Genomic DNA, 10,616 nt, shown 5'->3' with positions numbered 1-10,616 from the left:
TCAAACCTGATCTCAAAGATCACAAAATGTATGCTGTGATGTATATAGCAATTTGTTGTAGACAGACAAATATAGGTAGGTCATTGTTGCCTATGGATCTCGACATGCCACAGGCACAGCCAAGTCACCGCCTACTGCTGAGATCACTACTAAATCTTAGTATAGAGAAGGATATGTCATAGTGCTCGGGTAATACCGTTGAGGGGAATTCATCTCACAGTCTGATGGTATGTAGCAGAAAAGATCTGTTGTTCCAGATAGCACTAAAGACCTTTGCTCCAATTTCCCTAAAAAAAATAAGTAAAATATCATCATTGTTTTCAAGAGTAAAAACCATGTCCGAAAATTCGTACGTTTGAGTCGATTCCCCATTCCAAGTTTGTAATTGAAAAGTTTGCTAGCGAAGAGATGTAAAGTGATTTATAAGACAGACGGACTGACGGACCGACGACCCTTTTTATACGGCTAAATCTGATTACAATGGATCGTGAGCCGGTTGAAAAGGACATTGTGTAATTTCAATTTAATCGCATTGCATTCTGAGTGGTCTTTTGTGCACGTCCAAAAAGTTTTTCGTGGCTTTGTGGCGTGACGAGTTTGAGTGAGTTTCAATACTGTTTGAATGTTATGTTTGATGTTTGAAATCGTTGTTCTTTATGTGGTTTGCTACATCGAAGAAGTTCGTTTGATGATTTCAAAAAATAAATTGTTTACAATTTGCCTTTCTATACTAATATTATAAAGAGGAAAGATTTGTTTGTTTGTTTGTTTGTTTGTTTCGAATAGGCTCCGAAACTACTGGACCGATTTGAAAAATTCTTTTTCCATTAGAAGCCGACATTGTCCCTGATGAACATAGGCTACTTTTTTTAATTTTTTATTTTATTTTATTTTTTTGGTTTAATGTGTGTTTTAATGTTTCCGAAGCAAAGCGAGGGCGGGTCGCTATATTTTATATTTTTATTCTTCGTAATTATGGTGTGCAGATAAGCTCACTGTCTAGTTGATATTAAGAGTTAGATACCATATTGTGACTTGTCTACTGGTGGTAGGACCTCTTGTGAGTCCGCGCGGGTAGGTACCACCGCCCTGCCTATTTCTGCCGCGAAGCAGTAATGCGTTTCGGTTTGAAGGGTGGGGCAGCCGTTGTAACTATACTGAGACCTTAGAACTTATATCTCAAGGTGGGTGGCGCATTTACGTCCTAGATGTCTATGGGCTCCAGAAACCACTTAACACCAGGTGGGCTATGAGCTAGTCCATCCATCTAAGCAAAAAAAAAAAATTCTAGACGTTGGCAGAATTTTGTGCGTGTTAATAGTTAGTTGTAGTATTGTGTTATTTCTATCTCATCTTTTTCCGAGACCTTATTCCACTTGGTGGGGTCGGCACAATTTTTTTTTCTATTCCATTATTTTATTTCGATCTCAAATTCCATTATAATGTTTATAGCTTTCGATAATCACTCGACAACTCGTCTGCCCGATAAGATTTAATGTTAATAAAAAAAAACAGATTGTAAACTAAAGTTAAAACAGCGTAAAATCGCATCCGCATTGCAAACAACCCGGCAGCTATTAATGAAACGATAATAAATTGACATAATGAAATCAAAACTCCGCGAGCGGACGGGATGCGTTTAAAAGTTCCTATCGTAAATCATTCGAGAATTTTATTAAAGCCGTTTAATTAATAAATCATATTAAACGAAAATTTCACGGGATTTCGTGAAACGGGTCATGGAGGTAAATTTAAAATTTGCACGATCAATAACACATTTATGACTTAATCTCGTGTCGATTTTTCTATAATTAAATCTGGAATTAAAGTAATTATCCAACAAGTAACATTATTTTATTTTACATTACTGTAACAAAGGCTATACAAACAAAATAAGATGGGTATAATGAGATTTAGGCCTAAAAGTGAAATATACGGTAGGCTTTACTGGTGGTAGGACCACTTGTGAGTCCGCGCGGGTAGGTATCACCACCCCGCCTATGTCTGCTGTGGAGCAATAATGCGTTTCGGTTTGAAGAGGGGCAGCCGTTGTAACTATACTGAGACCTTAGAACTTATATTATTATCTCAAGGTGGGTGGTGCATTTACGTCTTAGATGTTTATGGGCTCCGGTAACCACTTAACCTGCCCACCTGAGTGGGCTGTGAGCTCGTCCACCCATAAGTACACCCTTGCACACCATAAGCAATAAAAATAAAAAAAGCAGCAACTTGGCTCTGCCCCGGCATTGCTGAAGTCTATGGACGACGGTAACCACTCACCATCAGGTGGGCCGTATCCTCGTCTGCCTACAAGGGCAAAAAACAGCGTGTAGCTTAAAACTAATAAGGCAAACCTAAATAGCAAACCGAACTAGTTAATTGTTTTTTTTTAACTCTTGTTAAGTATTAGAACGAAGTTATATCATAATTGTATTATCAGCAATCAATCCTTGATGTGTATGCAAATTTTCAAATTGACCATACGTGTTGAAGTCAGTCCGTTACGTAAAAACAAACACTCAACAAACTAATAAAAACTTTTTAAAAAGGGTACGAGTATGTGTGTTTTCAAAACGTCCTGAAAAAGCTGTGAATACCGTAAGATCTATTGTCAGAGCGACTTATCGAGTTTCACTGGTAATACAAATTAAAAAGTTAGGCTTAAATTAACTTGATGAGTGAACGAGCTCACTGCGAATCCAGTTGTAAGTGTTTATCGGATGAGATAATACCTAAAAAATGATAGCCAACGTATAATGACAAAAAATGTTGCGAATTAATAATGATCGTTTTTTTTTTAAATAAACAAAAAATATTTCATCACTTTTGTGCTATGATTCAAAGAAACATTTCGTTTAGTTAATTAAGCAAGTAATTAACTTTTTCATTAGAACGACAAAATTAGAGGCTTAGGGGCGTGATATGATTATGGTTTTTCCTTAACTTATCTGATCACAAGTTAATTTTCCTTAAAATAAAGAGAATTTATTTATGAGATTGCTTTGTACAATTGTTTACGAGGTGACTGAGGAAATGGTGCAAAGTAATTAGCTTTTGACGATAAAAAAAAACAAACAACAACAAAAAACAGTAACAATAAACAGACTGTCAAAATAAAACAGGAAATCGAAAAGAAGTGAGATCGTCCCGACACGTTCTCCGAATACAAACATACGAATTTACAAAACGTATTCCGTTTGTATTGTTAACCTTGAACGAGATTTGCTTTGTAGCTATTGATCCTGGGATAATGATATACTCGTGATAAGGGTAAGATGTGGTATTAAGGAAAGATGATTCAATTTTATTGATACAGGATTGAGTGAAAACACAAAATTGGGTTAATAAAATGTAAAAGAATATTGGTTTTACGGGCAAAGGTGGACAGAAAGGGTACACGGGCCTTTTGTGTGAGAGATAAGAGCTGTGTATATTGCCGTCCGTTTTGCGACATGTAGACGAATCCTCGATTATATTAAAACTAGAGGTCCCGCAGTGGTCGAAATTCGACTATAATTAATTGGGATTGTAAGTTTGTACACTATTATGATTGTATTTTATTCTTATATAATCACAAATTTCGCCAAGGCTACTCTATAAAAAAATATTAATAAAGACAAATTCTCAATTTGCCACAGACGTCAAGAACAAAAGTTTGACAATAAATAGTATGCATGCGTGTGTGCGTCAAATACATGGTATGTAGTGTGTGTAATGTTTTCTTTATTGATTTAATGTATCTTTTATGCATTATTTAAAAAAAATATTAGCATTGTGCACTTCTTCTCTATATTCTGTATAAGTGTGGGAAATTTCATACTCCCCCATCCGCGCAATTTTCGTAAAAAGGGATACAAAGTTTTTCCTTCACGTATTAATATATAGACTTAAATATTATATCTAATGTATATAGAATATTACTTGTCGTATTCGTTCTTTTTTTTTTTTAAGGATAGAGTGATTACTAGTGGCCCGGAAGCCTTTCCAGTTTCACCAAGACAGGCGAGCAAAGACTCAGCCAGGAGTGGTGGGATTTGCTAACCGCTGCTCCAGCGCCTCCAAAGGTGACCTATCAACTCAATAGCAGCTGCTTCGCGAATGAATCTACTATCGGATCATAATCGCGACCCGCTGAGAAGATCCGGCGAAAAAATAAGCGGGCTGACGCGTGGGTTACGGCATTCTTTCTAAGTACCAATTAAATTTCCCGTGGTCGTGATGGTTCTAAACTAATATTACTAAATAATGCTTAAAGTGTGTTATACACAGTTGTTTAGACTTTTGGTACTTTATCTTTTGTCTTTATCATTATTGTACTTTTTTATGTAAATTTCGTTTCTTATTTAGAAGCCTTTCCAGCCAGCAATCGGAAGAACTGTTACGGCCCAATCTCGCCTCTATGATTTTCATTTAATTGGCTCACGGACGACTAACGTACTATTCGTCGGCATATTGCGCAAGCCACTGTTATTTTTAGTGAAAATGAAAAGATAAATGGCTAAGCCGTAGAAGTTGTTTTAATTACGTCTGCAACTAGCGACAACTGAATGAAATATTGGGAGGCAGCGTCTATAGTATAACAATAAGCGTAAGTAAGTAATCTTTATTACTGGTGGTAGGACCACTTGTGAGTCCGCGCGGGTAGGTATCACCGCCCTGCCTATTTCCGTCCGCCGTGAAGCAGTAATGCGTTTCGGTTTGAAGGGTGGGGCAGCCGTTGTAACTTTTTTTTTTATTTATTGCTTAGATGGGTGGACGAGCTCACAGCCCACTTGGTGTTAAGTGGTTACTGGACCCCATGGACATCTACAACGTAAATGCGCCACCCACCTTGAGATATAAGTTCTAAGATCTCAGTATAGTTACAACGACTGCCCAACCCTTCAAACCGAAACGCATTACTGCTTTACTTAACTATATTGAGACCTTAGAACTTGTATCTTTTTTTAATTTTTTTTTATTGCCCTTGTAGACAGACGAGCATACGGCCCACCTGATGGTGAGTGGTTACCGTCGCTCATGGACTCCAGCAATGCCAGGGGCAGAGTTAAGCCGCTGCCTATCGCACAAGGTAGGTGGCACGTTGACGTTGTAGATGTCTATGAGCTCCAGTAACCACCTAACACCAGGTGGGCTGTGAGCTCGTCCACCCATCTAAGCAAAAAAAAAAAACACAAAAAAGCCACCCGTCCCACATGGATTCTTTTGTAACGACTCTAAGATATTTCCTTAACACGATAAACATAATAATATATCATGTTTGTTCGTCACGGAAAAGCGTGTTGCTTATTTGTGTAGGTTTCAGTAAGTGTACTACGGGCTTTATCACCTGAGCCACTTTCACGTTCGCGAAAAATGTTGCTGTGCATCCATCATTTTAGTGAGAGTTTTTTTGCGTAATATATTTTTTTTGTTATCCTCAATATTACTCACGTAATCTTTTTTCGTAAGGAACAACAGTTGGGTGAGTTACTTTTAAGTTTAGATTGCAGAATGCTCTGAGGAATTGTTCGAGATGATACCATCGCACCGACCGCCACCGGAGTAGAGTTTCATCCATACTACCTGGAGCCACTACGTTTATCCATAGTGGGCATCCAGAGATCTTTTTTACCACGTACCGTCCGGCTTTGGAATGAGCTCCCCTCCACGCTGTTTCCCGAGCGCTATGGACATGTCCTTCTTCAGACGAGGCTTGTGGAGAGTATTAAGTGGTAGGCAGCGGCTTGGCTCTGCCCCTGGCGTTGCTATCGTCCTTGAGCGATGGTAACCACTTACTATCAGGTGGGCCGTATGCTCGTCTGCATATACGGTATTAAAAAAAAAGAATTGGAATAGTTATACTTTTACCCCACTCTTTGGCTCCGTAGCGAAGAGGCAACAGAATTGAAACAGTGTTGGTTTTAAATTTTTCTAGTTTTCGAGGTGTTATTATAGAAGAAAGGTGTGCTCTGCCGCAAAAATATCGCATTGATTCTATAGTATTGTCAGAAATTCAATTGCAGTTACCTAAATGTTCACGATTGACTTCCACGGTGATGGAATAACATCGTGTAATAAAAAAACAAACCCGCAAAATTATAATTTGCGTAATTACTGGTGATAGGACCTCTTGTGAGTCCGCACGGGTAGGTACCACCACCCTGCCTATCTCTGCCGTGAAGCAGTAATGAATTTCGGTTTGAAGAGCGAGGCAGTCGTTGTAACTATGCTGAGACATTAGAACTTATATCTCAAGGTGGGTGGTGCATTTACGTTGTAGATGTATATGGGTTCCAGTAACCACTTAATATCAGGTGGGCTGTGAGCTCGTCCACCCATCTAAGCAATAAAAAAAAAGTCAAAATTCGTTAAATTCATTAAAATTTCTATGTCTAAAATTCTTTTCAGTTCAAACTATAAATTGTGTATCGCTTACCAGCTGTAGTTGGTAAACGAATTATGCTCTTAGTATAGTTTAGACTCTGAGCTTAATTTATTTGAGCCGCATCAACCCAGTATCTATATATTAATACGTGAAGCAAGAACTTTGTATCCCTTTTTACGAAAATTGCGCGGACGGAGGAGTATGAAATTTTCCACACTTATAGAGAATATAGAGAAGAAGTGCACAATGCTAATATTTTTTTTAAATAATGCATAAAAGATACATTAAATCAACAAAGAAAACATTACACACACTACATACCATGTGTTTGACGCACATACGCATGCATACTATTTATTGTCAAACTTTTGTTCTTGACGTCTGTTGTCAAATTGAGAATAGATTAAATATTGTTTGTCTTTGTTAATATTTTTTATAGTGTAGTCTTGGCGAAATTTGTGATCATAGAAGTATAAAATACAATCATAATAGTGTACAAACTTACAATTCCAATTAATTATAGTCGATTTTCGACTACTGCGGGACCTCTAGTATACTAAAACATGCAAAACTAATGACCCACAAACTAAGAGCAGATTGCATTTACATTCACAAATTATAACCTCTGAATGAAGCTGAAAGGATGGTCGGTAGCTTCCTCTAAAAATAGCGCAAACATTAACAAGTGCTCGAACTAAAACATATGCAGCTCATATTTCCTTATACCTGTAGCGTAAGGTTAAGTTTCCTGTGATATCTATGTTGTTTTAAATAGTTTTATGTCGAAGGAGGCTCCGAGTTTTACAAAAGAACATATTCATAGAGCCCGTATGAAAAAGTTGGTACAATGCTACTCGTCGTTAGAATACGACGGGAGGAACCCTTTCAAAACTTGTGCTATATTCCTTTCAATGGTACAATTTGTAGATAAATACATAGTTACGGGTTGAGGCTTAGATGGGAAATGTGGGAAAAAGAGTAGGTCAGGTTAGAATGTATGGAGTGTTGATTCAAACATGATTCCACAACTAGGATTATAGCAAGAAAAGCATTTGTCGAATTTGTCTCATCTAAATTAAAAATAAGGAAATTAATGTACGGATCATTTCAAGCCTGATGAAATTAAACAAAAGAGAGTTTTAATATTGGGTTTTTTTTTTTTTATATCCTGATATCAAAATTTCACATTCTACGCCCATTGCTATCGATGGAGCACTTTTGCCAGTATGTCAAGACTTCCGATACTCCGGTCTGCTATCCAAAGCGACGGTGAACTGGATCGTACTGTTATGCGGGGTCCCCCGATTAGGTTTTAAAAAAAATAATTTTGAAGAAGAGATTTAACTTTTGTTGATTCAATCACACGAACAACTGAATTATAGAAATTGGCAGAAAGGAGATATTGTCTAAGACCGCTCCCGATGGGTGGTTAAATACGACTGAGTGACTCTCGGTCGGTAACTATTACTAAGTGATTTCTTACTATGCTTACTCAGCATCAGTGATTATTAAAAAGGATGTAACATCACTTTAACTAACACGGGGAGTCTGTAACAGTACTGTGAGGCACAGAATTGACGCAAGATGGATGAAATGGCGGCACCTCATCCAGGTTCTGACCTCGAACGGACGGAGACCGCCGACGGAGACCAAAACAACGGGATCTATAAAAAATACAAATTATAATGCATCAATGTTATTTTATGGGATACAAATTGTGTAATTGTATAATGTACTAAATACTGCTACTAATAGGCAGCATGATACTAACATTTTATATTGTACAGAATTGTTGTAATAGTAAGGTATTTGAAATTAGTGGGGGCATGATAGATTGCACGAGGGTTATTGGAGTTGAACGTTTAATAATTGCTTTCGTATGTTTGAGGACATAGTGTTGAGGTCTGCTCGGCTAGGTTCCACCATTCTTCGACCCTCGAATGGTCCTTGATAAACATTTACCATCACGTCGATAATTGATGACTTATCTACTTGTTTTTTATTGCTTAGATGGGTGGACGAGCTACAGTCCACCTGGTGTTAAGTGGTTACTAGAGCCCATAAGCATCTACGACGTAAATGCGCCACCCACCTTGAGATATAAGTTCTGAGGTCTCAAGTATAGTTACCTACAACGCATTTCTGCTTCACGGCAGAAATAGGCGGGGTAGTGGTACCTACCCGTGCGGACTCACAAGAGATCCTACCATCAGTAATACTATTTTTTATTATTGTTCTTGTTTTCGGGCGAGCATACGGTCTACTTGTGTTAAGTGGTCGCTCATGAACGTCAGCAATGCCAAAGGCACAGCCAAACCGCTGCCTAATTATACGCTGTATAATAAAACAATAATTTTTCTACCGAAGCCCCTGTTCGATTGAGATAATTTCTCCTTAATTCACAATTACATGTAAATAGCATTAAGCATCTACAATTATTACAAGTCTATCAATTAAATTCGGGTCCTGTCGCAGTCTATCGATCATCATAATCACGTTAAGAGCTTATTTAGCTTGCAAACCCCACGCCCCCAGTTAAAAACTTCTCGAGAAATTGCTAAATAAATTGAAGATAAAAAAAACGAACGTCACTCCTTCATTTATTCGCCGAGTCAGAATCCTGTGTTATTCTAGCGAACAGCGCTAAATTTATTACAGCGTATAATGCTAATAAATGCTTTTCGTTTTAATCTAAAAGAATATATTGTATAAGTACGAATCTAAAGAAATGCAATTTTGTTTGAAGCAACGCTATACAAAGGAGTTTGCTATTCAAAAATTGATAGGTGCTATGCGAATGAACTTGCTTAAGTTTTTTTTTTTTTTTGTAAAAGATTTATTTTTCAACTTTTTTTTTTACTCATACGAGACGATTTCGCATTCAAATCAAATCAAATCAATTTTTTTTTTATTCAACATAACTGAAAGTACATACTTGTTGAACGTCAAAAGAACTACCGCCAATTCACAAAAACTAACCTCCGTCCTGAGAAGAACTGGCAAGGAACTCAGCGGGCATGTCTTTTTTTTTTAAATATTAGATTTTTTTTAAATATTAGATTACGAATTGAACGCTGTCGCTGTACTTAAGACTTGGAGGTAGAATCTGCTGCAATAGAGTAGTGATTATCCTGTAAGACGTATTGTGAGCCCGCACGAGTAGATTGTACCGTCCCGCGCATTCTGACCGCGAAAAAGTTTCGAAGGTGGCGACAAAGAGAAGATCTTCCAACGGTCGGGTGACATTGCTCGGTAGACCGACGACGGTCTGAATCGGAACTTGTGGGCTAGCTTATCTTGAATATCGTTAGCGAGATACTTGCATTAGTCAAATATCTTGTCTTCTATGATAGCTACCCGGCACAGAGACACACATTCCGGATTGAATAAAATGATAGTCCTCAACAATACTATTGAGACTCTCACATCAAGTATCAAGATAGGAGGCGAAATTTACACAACTCACACGGCTATGGTTTCCAAATATCCTAATACTTTTTTTACGTATCCAATGAGATTTTATGGATCATTAAATTCAACGCATCACCAAAAGGGTGCCTCAATGTACCACGCACTCACATGAAATTACTTCTTTTCTATCGATAAATAAGTCGAAGGGTGACTTTTAATCCACTAATTATAAATACCTAGTTATACGCAACAACGATACAGTGTCATAAATGCAAAAATGTGTATTTATAATACTATCTTTATTTTATTATACTTCTACTTTGCGGAGTTATTGTGGTGTTCTCTGGTCTGGGTGGGTGTCTGGATTGAATTTGAATACTGATACCATTTCTTCTTTATCAGATTTTGATAGTTTGGTCTTGCTAAGCGTTTTGAATGAAAACTTTTTAAACAGTAATAGCATTAAAACTGATAAATTAAAGGATTTTTTCCAGATACACCCACACATTCTGCGCACATTGTGCATGTCTCGTTCTGATTGCCTTACTTTTATAAATGGTACGTAACCGGAAAGTAGTGTTTGGTCTATTGAATGCAGGCTCTTTGTCTACAAATCGGGACGAATTTCTTTTGGCCATGGCTCGCCATTCTGTTGACGTTATGGCTATAAACGAGACTTGGCTTAGGTTTGGGGAGGAGGGCCGTGCACCTTGTGTGCCAGGCTACAGGCTCAAGCATATTCCTCGACCAGTTAGTATAAGGGGTGGTCGTGGTGGCGGGGTGGCCTTTTATCTCAGAGCTGATATAAGTGCTCGAGTGTGTAAGCACCCCGGAC

At 37.8% G+C, this 10,616-nt stretch overlaps 1 long non-coding RNA gene across 1 annotated transcript; it reads right to left on the bottom strand.

The window, feature by feature from the left end:
- Positions 1–7,507: 7,507 nt before the first annotated feature.
- LOC134201855 (uncharacterized) lies at positions 7,508–8,035 on the bottom strand. The gene is made up of 2 exons (XR_009977113.1): positions 7,910–8,035; positions 7,508–7,654 (listed from the first exon to the last, which is right to left on the bottom strand). It is a non-coding gene; the product is annotated as an uncharacterized LOC134201855 (long non-coding RNA).
- Between the last annotated feature and the right edge of the window lie 2,581 nt (positions 8,036–10,616).

This window comes from Bombyx mori, chromosome 4, assembly GCF_030269925.1.
Source record: "Bombyx mori chromosome 4, ASM3026992v2".
In the NCBI taxonomy this organism is placed as follows: domain Eukaryota; kingdom Metazoa; phylum Arthropoda; class Insecta; order Lepidoptera; family Bombycidae; genus Bombyx; species Bombyx mori.
This window is presented reverse-complemented; position numbering and strand designations above follow the sequence as displayed.